General features: G+C 40.5%; 1 protein-coding gene across 1 annotated transcript in view; it reads left to right on the forward strand.

Moving 5' to 3' along the window:
* Positions 1 to 18,366, forward strand: part of esrrga (estrogen-related receptor gamma a) — a 149,171-nt gene that overhangs the window by 30,222 nt on the left and 100,583 nt on the right. The window contains exon 3 of the mRNA XM_063882110.1: positions 13,080 to 13,155. The gene's annotated coding sequence lies outside the window, so the exon portion shown is untranslated. The remainder of the gene's footprint in view (positions 1 to 13,079; positions 13,156 to 18,366) is intronic.

The following is an 18,366-nucleotide window of genomic DNA, read 5'->3' on the forward strand; positions in this document are numbered from 1 at the left end:
GCCGAGCAGAAAGGCCACTCATATTTATAGCTGACTGAATCACATTCTGTCATACAGATGTCCAGCAGTGAGACCAGGAACAAGAATAACTCCAGTACCGGATAGAAATAGTGGTGTAAAGGCGATCTCTGACCAGAGCCAGATTCATATCCTGCTGAGTCACCTTTGATAAAGAAGATACTTTTGACTGAAAGCAAGAAAAACTCTACAATGAGACCATAATACGGGTAAAACCAGCATTATAATCTGCCGAGTCACTCAGCCATCCAATCCATTTAGAAAGTGGAAGCATCCATAAGATGAAGCTTGGTTGAAAGAGGGAACCTAGCAATAGGCTAAAAACACCAGTCAAATAATCAGAAAGCTCCCGAACATACTTGTCTTGGATAGTAGTTTCCAATATGAACAATGATGGCACTCGTACGAAGAACATTTCAAGTTGAAGCTTACCAAGAAAATTGGAAGGCTTTGTTGATTACACATTTGCATTATCATTGAGGGATATTTTAACCTGCTGCATAACAGTCATCCAGGGGTAAGACAGGAATAGCTAGATCTGGACAGCAATAGGGGGTCTAAAAGTGAGCTGAGCCTGTGAGCGGTTATTTATAGTGTCCTGGGTCACTTTCTGTCATACACATGCCTACGCTAAACCGACAGAAATTTGAGAAATGGAAGAAATATGAGTTGCAGGGTTGAACTTGTCAACCCGTATAACAAATTCAGCAGCAAGTCTTGCATTTGAATCTTTATCAGGTTGTGTGTGTATATGTGTGTTTGTGTGTGTGTTTGCACCAGACTGCCATGATATTAGTCAGATGATGTATTTTTGGAGAACAGACAGTTCTCTCTCTGTGTGACTCCAGTCAGCGTGCCATTTTCATGAATCATATCGCTGACCGAGATACAACATGTTTTTCTACACGTACTTGCAAAGAGATTTACAAGTACATAAAGATATATGAAAGTAGTTGTGGACAGATGTTCAGATCAGGAAACTTGCTCCTCTGAGGAAGGGTTCATTTGGGAAAAAGTAGAAGCAGCAGAAGTGTTGTGTTATAAAAGTGTTTTGGGTCAAGGTTAAAAATAACAGTGCTAACGTAAATAGCAGCGGGAAAATTATTCATAAATCCACTTTTTGGACATCTTCCAAATTAAACATCTTCTCAATGCATCACAACCCACAAACTAAAAGTAAGACTTATACTTAATCATGACTTGTTTTAACAGTGGATAAAGTATGAACAAGCTCATGGAAAAGCCTAACATAATTCACTCACTCATTTTGTGCTGTATTGTTGGTTGGACCTGTGGAAGTTCCCAATTTGTGTTTGCGCATGTGCCTGTGTGTGAGCTAGATCTATCGTGGAGAGTCCTAGTTTCAAAGCTGTCATTAATTAGCTGTAAGAGACCACCATTAGCCTCAAAACTGAAGGAAATGGAGAGGGTCCAGTGGAACACTTCACACACACATACACAGAAGCACACACACACCAGCACTTCTACGACTTCCACAAATAGACAGCCAGCGATAATGCTAAAAAAAGAAATAAAATGTCAAATGATCTGTTCATGAAATAATTGACCATTTTAATTAATAAATGGTATAGTAAAAGGTGCCAAGCTGAGTTTAAATAGGACTCGATGCAGTAACAATACCCTCGAGGAACAATAAAGAGATTTAATCTCTGTTTTATCTTTCTGTGTTTGTCAAAGTTAATTCATGTGATTGCCGGTAATGCTGTTACATGGTGGAATAAAAGCTGGAAAGCCACAGAGACCAGTTGAGACGGGATATTTATCGCATTGTTTTGACAAATGCGATTTACATCAATAAAAGGCAGTAAGTCAAGCGGTTCAAGAGGATAACTGCTAACAATACTCTAGAGAAGGTGCCAGTTTGTATTTATCTGTCAGCACGGTCTCTAGAGAGAAAACATACACATGCACTTTGGACAAAAAACACACACAAATACAGAACGAATGCATATGTATAGCACAAACAAACAAATAAACAGCATAGACACTCCATCAGACAAGACACCTACTGTCCACATCAACAATTATTTTGTGTGTGTTTGTGTGTGTGTCCGTCCTTTCTCCCTGGAGTACTCTCACCTCCTCAACCTGGCTCAACCTTTCCACCTCTGCACATTCCCCTCCAGACTGAAACTAGGTCTCCCTCTTCTTTCTCTTCCTCTCCTCCTCCCATTACTCTGTCTCTTGCTCTTGTTCTCTCGCCTTCTTTTTTGTTATATAGATATTCTCTCTTCTTGTGTATAGAGATCCCCCCCTCACAGAACCCCGAGTGACCCTGTCCATGACCGCTGACCTCAGGGGTAAATGCAAGGTCCCACCTCACCAGGAAATAAAGACATTAGCTTCTTCCCGCTGTCTGACCCCGCTCACCTCCCTCGTCTTCCCCTTTGCCCCTTCGTCCATAGCCCTCTCCCTAAATCCCCTTTGTACCACCTCATTTTCTGTTTTTGTTTTTCCCTTTTCTTCAGCCATCTTCCTCTCAACACTGTTTTCTCTTTGTGACTCCTGTCCTTGGAAAAAACGTAAAACAATGGCTATTTTAAACACACACATCGAGACTAAGTTTGTGATTAAAGATTTTCCTCTGCTGCTACTTTATCAACAACTTTACTTTCATGACTCAGCTCGAAACAGTGTTGCTAATTTAGTACTCAAAATGTCCATTATGGAGCATATACAGGAGAAATGGGACATTATATTTTTCTCTCGGTTGTTCTCTGAGGATCCTGATTGCTGTAAAACTGGAGTCTTTGTTTTCCCGAGAGACACACCGTCTGCTCCATATCCCTCCCTTTTCTCAGCACACTTTCTGCTGAAATCTTTTTCAGACTTCTCTGCACTTGTTCTTGTCTTATTAAAGAGCTGAAGAATATATTTTTTTCATTTCAAATGTCTCATCAGCGGCTTTAATAGACTTATTATTTGGGCTATTATCATGTTTCTTGTCAATGCTATGAGAAGCCAAATGACTAATCTAATGACTTATCTGTCGCCGTGCTATTACGACAAGAGAGATAAGAGCATCATTTTTGTGACTTCTAAGTTGACAAAGTACTTATTATTTTCTCAAAATCTAGTCTAAGATAATAAGGGAAACAAAATCCAATTATGTTAAGGAAAGGATCTTCACTTCACAGTAAGTATATGAATTCTGCATATGTAGCCCTTCAGCTAGCTAACAACCGTCTCTAAATGAGTTGGAAAGGAGGGCAGAATATTCCCCTGAAATACACTTTGAAAAGAAAAAGTGTTTGCATACAGTTTTGTGAGGCAGCAAGTCTTCTGTGTGTGTGGTTGTGGGTATGTCTCTGTATCCTCTTGTCTCTGCCTGAGCATGAGCTGCTATGGTTTGGTGCCTCTTTACATGTGAGTCTGCATCATTAGTGTGTGTTGGTTTTTCATCCACAAAGTGAAAAAGAAAAACGTTCCCATGAGATTACTCTTCTTCTCTCCCTCAATCCCTTGTTCCCGAGAGAAGGAGAAAGGCAGGAAACATTTGTCTGGTGCAGTTGTTCACAGCAGTAATACAAGTCAAGCATGTCACCTGCGTGTAGCGCTGTGCTTTATGCATATTCATAACTTCTTCCCATCTCAGGATATAGAGCACAAACGCAGACAGAAAGCAGCGCACATACCTCGTCTCTTCTTTAACTTTTTCTCCACTTCTCTGCTCTAAATACTGCTCACTCACCTCTCAGATGTTTGTTTGAACTTTGCAGAAAGCAGGCAATATTTACTTTTGCTACTACAGGAAAGAAAGTAAATCCTGGGCAGTGAGTTGAAAGGGGAAAAACAAGTTGAGCAAAATACAATGATATCATTATTCTTAATGCCTAATTGTTCATAGCTTACTTTTAACCACCACCTATAGTAGTGTTTCAGTGTCTGAATATCAGAAAGTGCAAAGGCCTATCCCTTCTCACTAAACATTTATGCAGATAGTAATGCTCTCGCCGCTTTGCCCTTGGCCTATTGTCTTCGTAAAGCTCCAAACTGTCACTGTGCCTTCTGGCAGCTACAAAACCCTCATTTTTCATTTCAATTTTTTGTTTCTCAAAGTTTGTGGTGCAGCCCTTATGTGTTTCTCCCAGGCAGTGTAAAGATAAAATGCTGCTTAAAGGCCCAGCATACATATCCGTTGAGATAGATCATTGTGCAATTTATCCTTGTGCCGTACTCGCAATTTCAGGAGGATGAGCTGGAGTGTTCAGAGAGTTCAACACTGGAACATTTCATAGCCTTCCTGAGAGGTGGGCAAAAAAGTAAACGGTGTAGCAAGAAAGCAAATACAAATGTACATCTAAAGTTGTTATATGTATGCCAGTCTTGATTTTTAATGCATGAATTTGAAATATTTATATCTTTTCATGGAAGATTTGAACTGTAAGTGAACTCTTAAATACTGCTGTAAGGTTGCAGGATAATAAGCGACACTGTCTTTATTTTACTCCGTGAAATAACTGGCAAAGTTGGAACGTTTTTCCAGTACAGTAGCCTGCTAGCTAGCATTAGCTTAGTTGTTAAAAATATCGGCTAACGTTTACTAGCGTTTTCGAAACTACCAAGCTAGCAGCGGCAGAAAACAGACACCGGAAATGTTGTCGAATACAAAACTGCTGAATATCACGACTGGCTGAGAATAAAGTCTAATGGGATACTTAGCTACAGTAAGTGACTTCAAGAATGGATAGTATGAAAGAATCTTGGCCAAAAAGTATTACCTTGTTAATAAACATTGCCTTCATGACAACAAATTGCAAAAAAACAGAATCATTTGATGGTCAGTCAATATTGTTGTTGTTAAATTGTAATACCTTTATCTCAGGAATTTCTACATCAACCGTTATTATGACACACGCAAAACAGCCTGCAGTGGCTGTCTAAACCAACATACTATGCAGAAGCTGATGAGGCGTTGATCCTAAATGTAATGTAATTTGTTTTTATGAATGTAAAACATTTTGTGTAAAAGTCAGAGCTATTAAAGAAGGTTTTGAGCTAAATTTTAAGCTGTCCACTCAGACGCTCAGCACCATGGACAAGGCTTGCCTGGACTTTATGTGAGTGTGTATTGCAGGGATGGTACTGGTCACTGTGAGGAGTATTATATGTAGGCTTCGTTATGAAAAGGAGTGTTAGCTGTGTGTTTAGGCATTTAATGCATGCGTTAACATTTTTGGGTGTGGACATCATTTGAAATGAGATTAATATTCATGCTACTCGTTTGATGGTTGTCTAATAATTAAGTAGATAAGAATGGATGGTAACTTGAGAAAAATACTCTTGCCATAGAAACACATCATATGTCTTTGTATAAAAAAACACACCATCTGTATTTACAGTATTTATCTGATGTGTGTGAAATAAAGAGAGAGGGAGGGAGAGAGAGTAGGGGTATGGTGAGGTCATGTTTGCAGGGGGAGTTTTTCTAGCTGTGTGTATGATTCGGTTTACTTTACAACAGATGGGCCTACTGTGACCCACAGGCAAATACATGTAGCCCCCTACCCCTACCCTAAAACACACATCCACAGACACACACAGACAATGACTGCAGACTTTCTGATCCCTTTCATACAACTACGATGATCAGAGTTTAAGTGTTTTTTAACAATAGGTGTTTGGGATACATTATACAACATACAGAGATATTTCCTTTAATTAAAACTCAGTGTAGTTAGATAAAGCTAATACAGTGATGTGATACAGCACAGATACTAAATTACACTTAGACTTGGTAATGTAGGACACCAAAAGCATATATTACCTTCCTCATGGCGTAAGGCGATAGCGGGACACTTTGCCAGTTTAGCACCAATAAACTAGAGGTCCTGTTTATTTTTCCAGAGACTTGGAAGAAGATCGGAGTAGGTGTCATGTTTAGGGAATTTGTGTGGACACATTGATACTCCATAGACCCAAGGGGACAACCATGTTCACACAGTTACTATGAGGATTACCACTAGGGGTCACATAGGTCAACTGGGATCAGAAAGGGAGAGATAGAAGTCAAGAACAAAGCGTATAATGAGGAGTTGAGGAGAAGAGGAAGGAGAGAAGTGATCAGAGTTTGAGAGACTGAAAGAAAAGGTAGAGTAGGATGGATGGAGTAACAGAGATAGAGGACAGGGTCATGTTAAGGAGAGGGAGAATAAAGAAGGGCTATAAATAGAGCATGATAAAAGATAAAGAGAAGAAGAGAGATGATAGGAGTTAGAAAGGAGATTTGAGTGGAGAGGAAAGGAGAGAGACGAGGGAAAGAAATCAGTGAAATTCAACCAAAAGAGCATAAGGGGGAAAGTTGTTAGGAGAAAAATGAAAGTAGAAGAAAGATGGGAACAAAAAGTAAAATTGATAAGCAGATAAGCAGAGAAAGTGTGTTGATTTTAAATGTAAACTCTGCCCATAACAAAGTGTGATAAAGCCAGACAATATGAAACACTGCTTATATTACAATGTTGTAATGAGCTCAATGTTATGTACGGTGGAGTTATGAAGATTGAAACTTCTACAGGCAAAACTGAGCCAGGATTATTATTGATCTAGTAATATTTGATCACATCTTACTTGTTTTATTGAATCTGTTATTTTGTCAACATTTATTTTAGCCACCAGAAATGATTTTTCTGCATGATGTACAGAAAGATAGACTTGTTTTGTTGCCATAGTTGATCACACTTTTAACAAACATTCACAGCCCTCATGGGACCTGTACGGATATGACTTCACTTCTTTCCTTTCTCCCTTTTCATGTTATTCCTTCAGTTTTTGACCTGTCTTAAAAAAATATGATTACGTAAATGCCTGCTATTCTATGCCCAATTGGTGGTTTGATTTATTCTGTAATGCACTTTTCCGTTTTTTACTCACAATGTGCACATGCACGGGACAAAAAGAGCTATTTTGCAGTTTTGCTCCTGCGCTCATAAACTCACAGCTTTCTGTTTTTGCTGTCTTTCTCTCTCAGAATTTGTCTTCTCCTTTCTTTCATCTGCGCTGCCCTGTCTGCCCTCAGTGGCAAACCTCTGCTTATTAGAGAAAGAAAGAGAAACAGATAGAAAGTGAGAGAATGGAAAGAAATAGAAAGCACATTTTGCTTGTCAGGGTTTCTGTGTGTGTGTGTGTGTGTGTGTGTGTGTGTGTGTGTGTGTGTGTGTGTGTGTGTGTGTGTGTGTGTGTGTGTGTGTGTGTGTGTGTGTGTGTGTGTGTGTGTGTGTGTGTGTGTGTGTGTGTGTGTGTGTGTGTGTGTGTGTGTGTGTGTGTGTGTGTGTGTGTGTGTGTGTGTGTGTGTGTGTGACTGAGAGATTTTTGCTTATCAGACAGGAAGTGGATCTCTTACAATAGCATTCTGACGTTTCCTCTTCTCTAATGTGGAAAACTGTTAAGATTCCTATTCCAGATACCCCCCCACACACACACACACACACACACACACACACACACACACACACACACACACACACACACACAAACACGTCACAGCGGTGCAGATAAGATGCAGCTGCTGTGTTGAAGACAGAATCACTGAGTCAGCCATATGTATTCACAGACTTAAGACAATCACTAATTCACACTAACACAAAGGTGCACGCAGACCCACAAATGTACACAATCCTACATGAGGCTTACATCCCTCACATACAGTTTGATAGTTGCTATTCAGTTGAAGGTGGAAGAAACTGACAGAAATGCATTTGGTTAAAATGTAAACTCATTCAGGTCCTAAGACTATATTCTCGACTGTTGTAACTTATTTTCGTGTCCTTTTTACTTCTCTAATTTTCCTTCCCCTCTAGCTGCTCCTTCTTGCCCGGCAGAAATGCAGTTTAACTAACAGCTGTTCATCAAACAATACAGGTCAGCAACAGCTCTTCAGCGGCCAGCAATTTTCAGCAGCCTTGCTTTTCATAGATTTTCATACTGCTTTATACGAATGTCGGGAGTTGTTTCATTCTTGGTGCTTATCAATTTAATAGAATACAAATGTATATTTTTTATCTATGAATGTAAAAGAACTAAGCATTTAATGAAAGGTCCGAATGGACAACAAAAATCTACCTTGAAAAAGCTTGAATTAAGTGTTGTTCCCCTGCACTCATGATGAAAGAGAGATCAGATTTTTATATGTACCACAGAGGGGCCGACTATTGTCTGACTGATGAACAAACAGGCGCGCCATCCCCTAATCCCAGTTGGAGTTTACACACACACACACACACACACACACACACACACACACACACACACACACACACACACACACACACACACACACACACACACGCTCACAGTCAAATCCCACTGTGTGTGTGAACAAACAGAGGATGAAAGGCAAGACAGCGAGGGGAAGAGCACATATAAAGAGCTGCTGTTTTATTAATGAACCTGGAAACAGGCTTGGGATTCTCAGGGTGTGTGTGTGTGTGTGTGTGTGTGTGTGTGTGTGTGTGTGTGTGTGTGTGTGTGTGTGTGTGTGTGTGTGTGTGTGTGTGTGTGTGTGTGTGTGTGTGTGTGTGTGTGTGTGTGTGTGTGTGTGTGTGTGTGTGTTTGTGTTCCTGCAATAGAGAGAGAGAAAACAAAGTGTGTGTGGTTTTGCTATGCACCCACATAACAGAAACCGGGGTGGGTGACTGGACTGTATTGACACACACACACACACACACACACACACACACACACACACACACACACACAGTCTCTAATAAATTCACCCTAATTCATTCTCTCTTTTCTCTGGGGAAAAGCCAGCAGTTTGCCTGATCCAAGGAAGCTTCACGTTACCTTCCCTAAATAATTGATGCTTTCTCTCTCTCTGAGTTGCACTCGCTTGCTCTCTGTGTATCTGTCTGTTCCTCTTTCCCTTCCGTCTAGTCCATTTTTTTCTGTCTTTTTTTGTCCGTTCTATTTCTGTTTTTCTTCGGTCTGTCTTTCCTCCTCTGGTGTGTCATTGATTATTGTTATTTCATTCAAATAAGTTCACACAGCCTTAAAAAGTAAAGCTAAATTTAAAAATGTTTTCACTGGAGATACAATTTGCCAAGCGTGTGCGTGTGTGTGTGCATGCGTGTGTGGGAGGCTGAAAGGTTTTCATTGTGAGGGATCATCTCAGGTCCAGATGTTTCCCTTAAGAATCAAAACCACTGAAAAGTGAAGGCATGTAGATGCGCATTCTGCGTGAAAATGATTTTGTGTATATTCATGTGTTTCTCTGTGTGTCTTCATTTCTGTCTGCATGTGTGTGTGCAGGGACCTTCTTCCTCCACTACCACAGGGATGTGACCCCACTAACCAGGGGTTAAGTGCTACTTCTCTCTTTCCCTAACATTCATCGGGTCCCCTCTCTTTCCCATTCTGACATGCTATTCCCATTTCTATATTTAGTCCGATTGAATTTTTTTCTGACTTGTATTTTCTATGTTTTTTCTGAGTGCAGTCCACTGGAAATCAGTTGCTTACCCCACAATTAGTGAATATGGAACATCAAAATTATTCTATTGTAGATGTATGGTATTGTGGCTGTCAATTTGTTGGTTAAACAGCTGACCTTTGAAGAATTGTTGATGGGTCGATAGTCCTTTAGGACACAAACACATACCTTTTATGATCAAAGCCTCGAGTTCCTTCTTGTACATACATTAAAAAGTAAATAGTCTAAGGTGTCCCATTTACTGTATGTGATTACTTTTGAAGTTGTTTAGATGCAGGCATAGCTTAATGCCTAAGGAAAGAGGAGCTCCACTTCAAGTTTATCACTATTGTATTTCTAAATCAAACATTTCTCTAAGATGCTTTATCAAATGTAGATGCTATTTCCTTTATTAACTACATTACTACTGTATTTGTTTCAGTACTGTTAGAGAGTTTTATCTGGATTTTATTCCATGTTATATTTTAAAGAGTGAAATATGTGCTGTAGGAAGCACTAAAGTGAAATCCAAAACAGCACTCTGTACTCAACGTGTGTGTGTGTGTGTGTGTGTGTGTGTGTGTGTGTGACACCATGTTTTCTTGCTGGTTCTTCTAGAGACTGTGGGAGTCAAGAGTCCCTAATCCTTGCCATCAGAGACTTCTTGACACACACATACACACACTAACCAGCACACACATTCAAACACACATTCTTATCAGCTAGCCCAGTGAACCATTATGGTGTGTGTTTGTGTGCATGTGTGTGAGTGTGCCGATGAGGGGATACCAGTCCTCCCCTGACAGAGGTAATCCTGTTCAGTGGCAGGTCTGAATATTCCAACTGGTGTGTGTGTGTGTTTGTGTGTATTTCTGTGTATCCCATAGCAGCAGGTCATAGAGCCCCAAATCTACTGTCTGTGTTCTACCTGCCTCGCTGTCTGTCAGTCTGTCCATGTGCCAGTTAGTGTGCTGTCCTGTCTGTTTCACATTGTTCATGTACCACTGAGTCACAATAAACACTTGCACATGATGATTATTATTGTATCCAGATTTGAGATCTTAAAGCTTAAATTTAATTGAAGCAATTGAATCATGGAGGTTGGTGTGTGCACACATAAGCTTCTGATCTGTTTATTAACCAGATATACATTAATTGTGCAGCTGGTTGTTGGTTGACACATTCAGATATAACGGTGAGTGTGTGTCTCTGTAATGACCTGAACGAATGTTGTTTCCAAGTATGTGTTTATGTAAGTTATGTGTGTTTCATGTCTTCTCTGTGTGCGTAGAGTATAGGTTTCAAGTTAGTTAAGCAAGTGAGCTTACTCGCATGTTGACATGGTTTGGGATGGTGCCGTGTATGTGTGTACGGTTTAGCTATGCTTTCTCTTGTGTTTTGGGAGTGTTACAGTATGTGTTTTCAGGATACCAGCGGGGGGCTAATGGAACGGCTTTGTTGGTTTAAAGGAATTACCAGCCTCCTTCGCCAAAATCAACTCATAATCTGCTTTACTGGCACCAGTAGGCTCACTGCCACACCACTGACAGTCCCTAGCAACACACACACACACACACACACACACACACACACACACACACACACACACACACACACACACACACACACACACACACACACACACACACACACACACACACACACACACACACACACACACACACACGCACGTGATCAGCCAAACACCACTATAAGATGGTTATTCTCTTGTGGAAACTGACTGAATGGAGAGAGAGAAGGAGAAATAGCAGTAAGACAATAAGAAAAGGAGAGAGGTATGAGGTGAAGAAACGGAGAGAGAGGGGAGGGTGACAACGGAGGAGGCACAGGGAGAGAGAGATGAGATGCTGCAGGGTTATCTCTGATTAACAGTTCCACCCTATAGAACGTTGGGTCGGACTTCAAAGAAAGAGCTTCATTTTGTTTTCCAGGCCTTGAGTGTAACCCTGGCAGGAATGTAGTGTTTATACACATGCTCACTCACAAATGCTCCCAGTTTAACAGCGAGAGACAGAGGGAAGCATCCAAGGGAAGATGGGAGAGTTAAAAACAAAGGAGAGGGTGAGGGCGAGAATCAAGAGAGACCGAAACAGGGCAAGGTATCGAGGGATGGTAAAAGATGGGAACCAGGAGACCGATCAGATATACCCTAAAATGTACTTGGATCCATTTCAATACAGTTTAGTTTCCTTCTATGTATATGAATCGACTGCATTTTAGAGTGTTCAGCTTGTCATTGATTTAGCAAGTTTTAAAAAGGACCAATCAAACAACTGGTTTCATATAGATAAACTCAACAGAGGTGTGCAGCTTTGCAAATAGCCGGATTAGCAGAGACCAATAGTGAGTCATTCATCATCAGATGATCACGTTTTTAGATTCTTCCAAGCTCAAGACCAATCTTTCAACTGGAAGAAAAGGGAATTATTGGAGCCCCATTGTAAGCTAAATATTTTGGATAAGTAAAAGCAAATGGTTTAACTTATTTTTTACATTGAAATGTTAATTTAGTAGTTTAGAGTTCTACATACCATACATGCTTTACATTAACCTTTGCAGGACCACTTCACAATTTAAAACAAGCTACTGAAACCGTGGATTGCATTTGGTTCTACACTTTCTTCTATGTTCTAGCTCAGAACACCAAATACTCACCAAAATGTGGGAGAAAGTTGTGCATGATGTGTCAAACTGTTGTGGCCTGGCTAAGATGGGTAGCATGTATTGTCAATAGGAACAATTTTGCTTTTATTGTCATAATAAGTTAATGTTGAGACACATTTTGGTTGAAAATGGATTTAAAATCAGATATACTGAGCCATTTAAATTCAAATCAACCACTCTGCAACCACTCAAGATAATGTTGATAATCTTCGGTCTGTAATCATACAGACTTTTTTTGTCGGAGCCAATATTCACCAATTGCAACAAGTGGATGGATGTTGTTTAATATTAAAATGCCTGCACAAAGGAACATAACTATTGAAGTGATCACATTCTCATACTCAACCTCTCACACACACATTGTCTCAAAACGTTTCCCACATACTCACATACACACACAGCAGTAAAATGCTCCATCAAAGTACAAAAGTGGAGCGAGCGGGAGATAGAGAGAGAGAGAGAGAGAGAGAAAGGGAGCAGTCTGAGATCTGAGAGGAGAGGAGACGAGAACAATGGCTTTAAGTCTTGACAAACACTTAGCCAAGGCCTTTAGACTAACACTTTGGAGCAGACATGTCTGCCTGCATACCAATAGCAAACACTGTCACTCCCCATCTAACTCACAGGCTTTTGATGTTCTATTCACAGAGATAGAGAGAAGGGAGGTGAAGGAGGGGATAGAGGAAGTGTGAGTGCAGGAAAGGGGATAAGGGAGAACATGAAAACATGAAAAAAGAAGAGAAATAAAGGACAGAAGGAAAGAATGAAGTTGGTTGAATGACAGAGAGGAGTAAGACTTGTACTGCTGCTGTAGAACTTTGTTCACTCCTTTTTCCTTTTGCTTTCTCCCTCTTTGTGTCTTCCCCTCTCTCTCTCTCTCTCTCTCTCTCTCTCTCTCTCTCTCTCTCTCTCTCTCTCTCTCTCTCTGTGTGTTTCCAACCATATCTAGATCACAGCAGTAGGAACAGGTGACACAGAAGAAGGAAGAAGAGGACACCGAATGGATCCCTTTCCTTAACATCAAGGTACATCATCTTTTAAATTTCCTCTCTGAAGGTTTTCACTGCTCATATACATACTGTGATGTCCAATACAAGATCATAATTGGCCCCAAAACAATACCCAACCCTACATGAATCTCCTTCTCTTCAAACTGACCCGAGGCCGAACCACTGCAGCAGGTTTGGACAGGCGCTCAATTAAAAACCTGAATTTCTACTGTTGGTGCAAACTCAATCCAATTCACTTCAGAGAGACATTTTGAGAAATTAAAACTGAATCAGGCTTTGACAGCAAGTCAAAGCTCAATCTAATTTAACAGTCTTGTTGTGAAAAGTCATTGATTCAACTGCATGGGCAATTTGGAAAGTGGTGTTTTTTGGGCTGTTGTTTTATTTCATTATACAGAGAGATGTTAGTGGGAATTAGCATACACATGTGATATAAATATGGTGAACAACAGCACTATGAACAACATCTAAGTCTAAGTAATAAACTAGCAGCAGTGTGATTTTCAATTGGCGTTTGATGTTTCAAAATAACCGTGGTGAAATACAAACTATCATCTGTGCAAACATGAGCACATACATGTATGTCATTACCAACCACATCTCTTATCTGCCAACGTGCATAAGCCCTGGCAGGCACAACCAGACACACATACCAGACATGCGCTCACACACATGCACACACAACCTCCTCTGCAAGTTGATAAGTGTGTTAGGAGGCAGGGAGAAATTATTAATTATCAGGCTAATGGGCACCAGGCTGAGTTCTGCTTCATTAAGCTCTAACTGTTTGTGTGTGTGAATGTTTGTGTTTGTGTATCACAGGGCGGGGGGGCCTCTGAGTAACACACAAAGATAGGTGCGCATAACTTTGCATACACCTATACACAGGGGGGTTTGTTTGCAAACCAAACGACTGCACATCACCTATTCACTCATGTATACATGCGTAAAAAGACTTGACTATATTTAATCAAAAATACATACCAAATGTAATAAAGTGTGCACAAAATCCTATTAAGAAACCTGTCTTACTAACTGCACATCATTGATCTTTTCCGAGTTTAACGCTTGTACAAAACTGCCATTTTCTTTCATTTTTATTAGTAGACAACCCACACATTCATTTTTCACAACATTGGCTTATTTTCTGAATATGTAGCTGGCTCTGAGCGGACTGCAAATGACCAAAACGATATTTAGCCAGCGCAAAAAGAATGCGACACAACAGATAAAGATCCACCACTGCCATTGGCTTATGTGCTACATTGAAAAATACTCAGATATAAAGTATAGACATTTTCTCAGAACTTGGATTACAATGAAACCTTTTGCTTAAACGAGGCATGTCAGCTCTTCCATTGACCCGCCCACAGAACTTCTCTAGACTTTCAATTCCTTTCACTTGAATTTCTTATTACAGAATCTAAAGCAGAACATATAACATAGGAAAACATAGACAAATGAGCCTTTTGAATATTCATGGACCTCAAAAACCTCTCAGTATCAACAACCACTATTTAAACAAGCAGAACATCAGTTGTGTTCCACTTCCTGTGTCTATGTACAGTATTGGTGTGTGTTTTGTGAAGTTGTAGCAGTGTGTGTGTGTGTGTGTGCGTGTGTGCCCTGTGTTGAGTAGTGACGCTGTTTGTTCCCACTCTATCCCTTGCAGGGTTGTGCTGGCTACAGTATGATAAGTAAAACCAACGCTGACGTTAATCTGTCTCTCTCCCACTAGGAAAGACAGATAAGGGGGGGGGGGAACAGAGGAGTGGGGGGGGGGGGAACAGAGGAGTGGGGGGGGGGGGGCAGAGGGAGGGTGAGACATTAAGAGTCAAAGAAAAAAGTTACATTGTAATAATTAACTGGATTTGGATGTAAAAACAAAAAATATATGTATTTTATAATCATTAAAACATTTTAATAATAACATTTGACATTTTGGCTTTGTTTGAAAGTTCAGTAAAAAAGGAGTGGACAAGCAGCAAATGTCCTTAATCTGATTCAAATCAGTGAAATTGCAATAACATGGTTTACTTCTTTAACCGTTGGACCACCAGAGTGCCTGATTTGTCAACATTTGAAAGCGCTCCGTGCAGCATGAGAGTATAAGAGCATAGCTTCAGATGAACAATGTAATGAGCAGTCAACGGCTGACGGTGTTTGTAGACAATCGGTACAACAAAGAGTAAAGTACTCAGGTCAAAAGCCTTCTGTCAGTCCACAGGTGTCTGACAAATGCTGGTGATTGAATTGGACTGAATGCTTTTATCCACTGGCTTGTCTGTCACATTGCGTTGAATAAATCAACTCAGTTCAAACTCAGAATTTAGCGTGCCAGCTGACATTGAGCTCTTTAATACATGTTGGTTTCATTGTTTATCTGAATTATTTCCTAAAGCTGAGTTTGGTTTTAAGGCCTGAGTCAAACTCTCTGCGTCAACAGTGTGTGTGACAGCATATGGCTGTTTGTGATTTCTTTCTTGTTTTGGGGGGTGGGCATGTGGATATGTGTGGGTCCCTATAAATAGAACTGATGGTAACATAAGCAGGGGCCCAGGCTCAGTGGTTTTTCCCATTGATTAGCTGGATGACTAATGCACAATCACCCTCACCAATTGCACACGCACACACACACACACACACACACACACACACACACACACACACACACACACACACACACACACACACACACACACACACACACACACACACACACACACTGCACTATTGACAGTTGGTTAAGACCCCCTAGGAACAAGCAACCATCACTTTACCCCCGAGAGAGAAACAAAGGGTAAAATGTGATGGGTAAAATAAATCGGATATAGTGAAAATGAAAGCAAAGGGGATGGAAACTGAAAGGGACAGAGCAAAATGATATAAGTGATGGCAAAGCTTAACACATACATTCCTGTGTGTGTGTGTGTGTGTGTGTGTGTGTGTGTGTGTGTGTGTGTGTGTGTGTGTGTGTGTGTGTGTGTGTGTGTGTGTGTGTGTGTGTGTGTGTGTGTGTGTGTGTGTGTGTGTGTGTGTGTGTGTGTGTGTGTGTGTGTGTGTGTGTGTGTGTGTGTGTGTGTGTGTGTGTGTGTGTGTGTGTATGTGTGTGTGGTTAAGTTTCCCCTGAGAGGTGTCATCTTGCTGTCGATGTGTGTATCCCTGTGTCTGGATGTATGTGTGTGCTAGAATTACCCAGAATGCTATAGCGATTGACTGGATGGCTAATGGTCGTCTCTGTTTTCCTCTGATGGTCATTGACTAGGCTTCTCATCAATACCTGTTTTTACAGCTATTTTAGAGGTCTGTGTGTGTTGGTGTGTGTGTGCTTTACTTCTTATAGAATCATACATTTTTATAAGATACTCTAGTGTCATACATTGCTTTAAGAGGCTTTTTTGCAGTTGAGTTTGAACGTATCTGTTGAAACTAGTATGTTTATTAGTTAGCTGAGGTGATTAGCGACAGTGCTGCTGATTAAATTTCGAGCATACAATGTGTCGGATAAATCAGATTTGATTTCATACTGACTGGAGACTACTCCTTATTCATTAAGTATGCGGTCTTTGTTAAGTATTGCACCAAAGCGTAACTTTTTTATAAGTTTAATACACTAAATATCATTGTCAAATTCAAGAAAAGGAGTTGCAATGCTGTAATTTAAACGTGTTCCTATATACTATTTTAGACCAATAAGATTCAGTTAGAGGGCAGTGATGAAAAACTGTATATCTTTGAGAGTTCAACTTCTAGCACAGATCGGAAACAACTTTGTTTACCTCTTATTTCCTCCCATTCTTTGTCTTAATGCATTCCTCCTCTCCTCTGGCACTGTTAAGTTTCCTCTCCTCTCCTCTCCCCCCTCCTGTTTCTTTACCTCTCCTTTCTTTTCTGATCTTCCTCGCCTCCTACCTTTCTCCCCTCAGTTTGGAAAGGATTTGGTCTCACAGACACTCAGCAAGACTATCACCACTCCACCCAGGAGACCACTCATCTCTCCCCTCCCTCACCACCACACCCCCCTCTCTCTATCCATCCATCTGCCCATCTATCCATCCATCGATTGCCACTATTCCTGGACCGCTGTTATCCCACTCCTGGTCCAGCTCAGGTTTCCCTTTCCTTCCCACCACTCAGCTGTGTGTGTGAGTTTGTGTGTGTGTGTGTTAACCTCTGTGATTCTCCCTGTCGTTTTGAGTCTTACATTTAATTAATTATCATATCTGCCCTAGCATGATAATCACAAAGACATACACGTTTCATTTTATGTCACTATTAATGTTAGAACAAGACAAGAATTAACTCAAATCGATACGTGATCACTTTTTATCCACTAAAAACACACACAGATGTACTTTCCTCTAATTGTGACTCAATTCTTTGCTCATTAGTAGCAACAGTTCTCCTGCTGCCTAGTCACCCATAAACGGCCTAAGTGGCCCAAGTATTGATAATCGATAAGAAATGGTCAATTCCATGAGAAAAGCGGACTTAATCAATAGACTGATTCCTCCAGTAAGAGGTGAGCTCAGGAGTCATTCATTCACTCTTTTGATAATTCATTGCATTCATTTGGAATTGTTTATCTTTTGAGACATACAGTTTGTGAGAGATGATAAGATGTGAAACATAACATTCCAAAAGGGTCCTCAACTGGCCTCGAACCAGGGAACTTAGGGTCAGCAGCCAAGAGCTCATTTTCCCACAGCACACACAATGGTTGAATATTGAATTTAAATCCACAGGAATAGTAGAAAATAAGAAAATCGGAGCAGTATCAAACATTGATATTGACCAATCATTAGTGGTGTTTTTATTAACGTTTTAAAATGGAAATACTGATGATTGTGAGCAGACAGATACAGTTTAAACAAACCTCCCCCAACCTTTTACTCGTATTTTTCATATAAATGAAGACTTTCCTTTAATTGTCAGGTATCATGTATATCATGAATAAAGGCGCATCAATCAGTGCGTACACTTCACAATGTAAGTCTGTTAAACTGTGAAGTAAACAGTCAGCTGTCTGCCAGAGGCGAGGTGGATTGGGCCTCTGTGTGTGTGTGTGGACACCAACTGTCATTGCAGGGTTTGATGTCGCTGGGTCTAATTGTCTTTCATGTGAACACAAGAGAGAGGTGTTTGGCAAGCAGAGGGTAAAGAGAGCGAGAGGGAGAGGACACAGGGGAAGAAAAGGGTTCAGAGTATTGTGAGAATGAGGGGAGA

Source organism: Eleginops maclovinus, chromosome 4, assembly GCF_036324505.1.
Source record: "Eleginops maclovinus isolate JMC-PN-2008 ecotype Puerto Natales chromosome 4, JC_Emac_rtc_rv5, whole genome shotgun sequence".
NCBI lineage: Eukaryota > Metazoa > Chordata > Actinopteri > Perciformes > Eleginopidae > Eleginops > Eleginops maclovinus.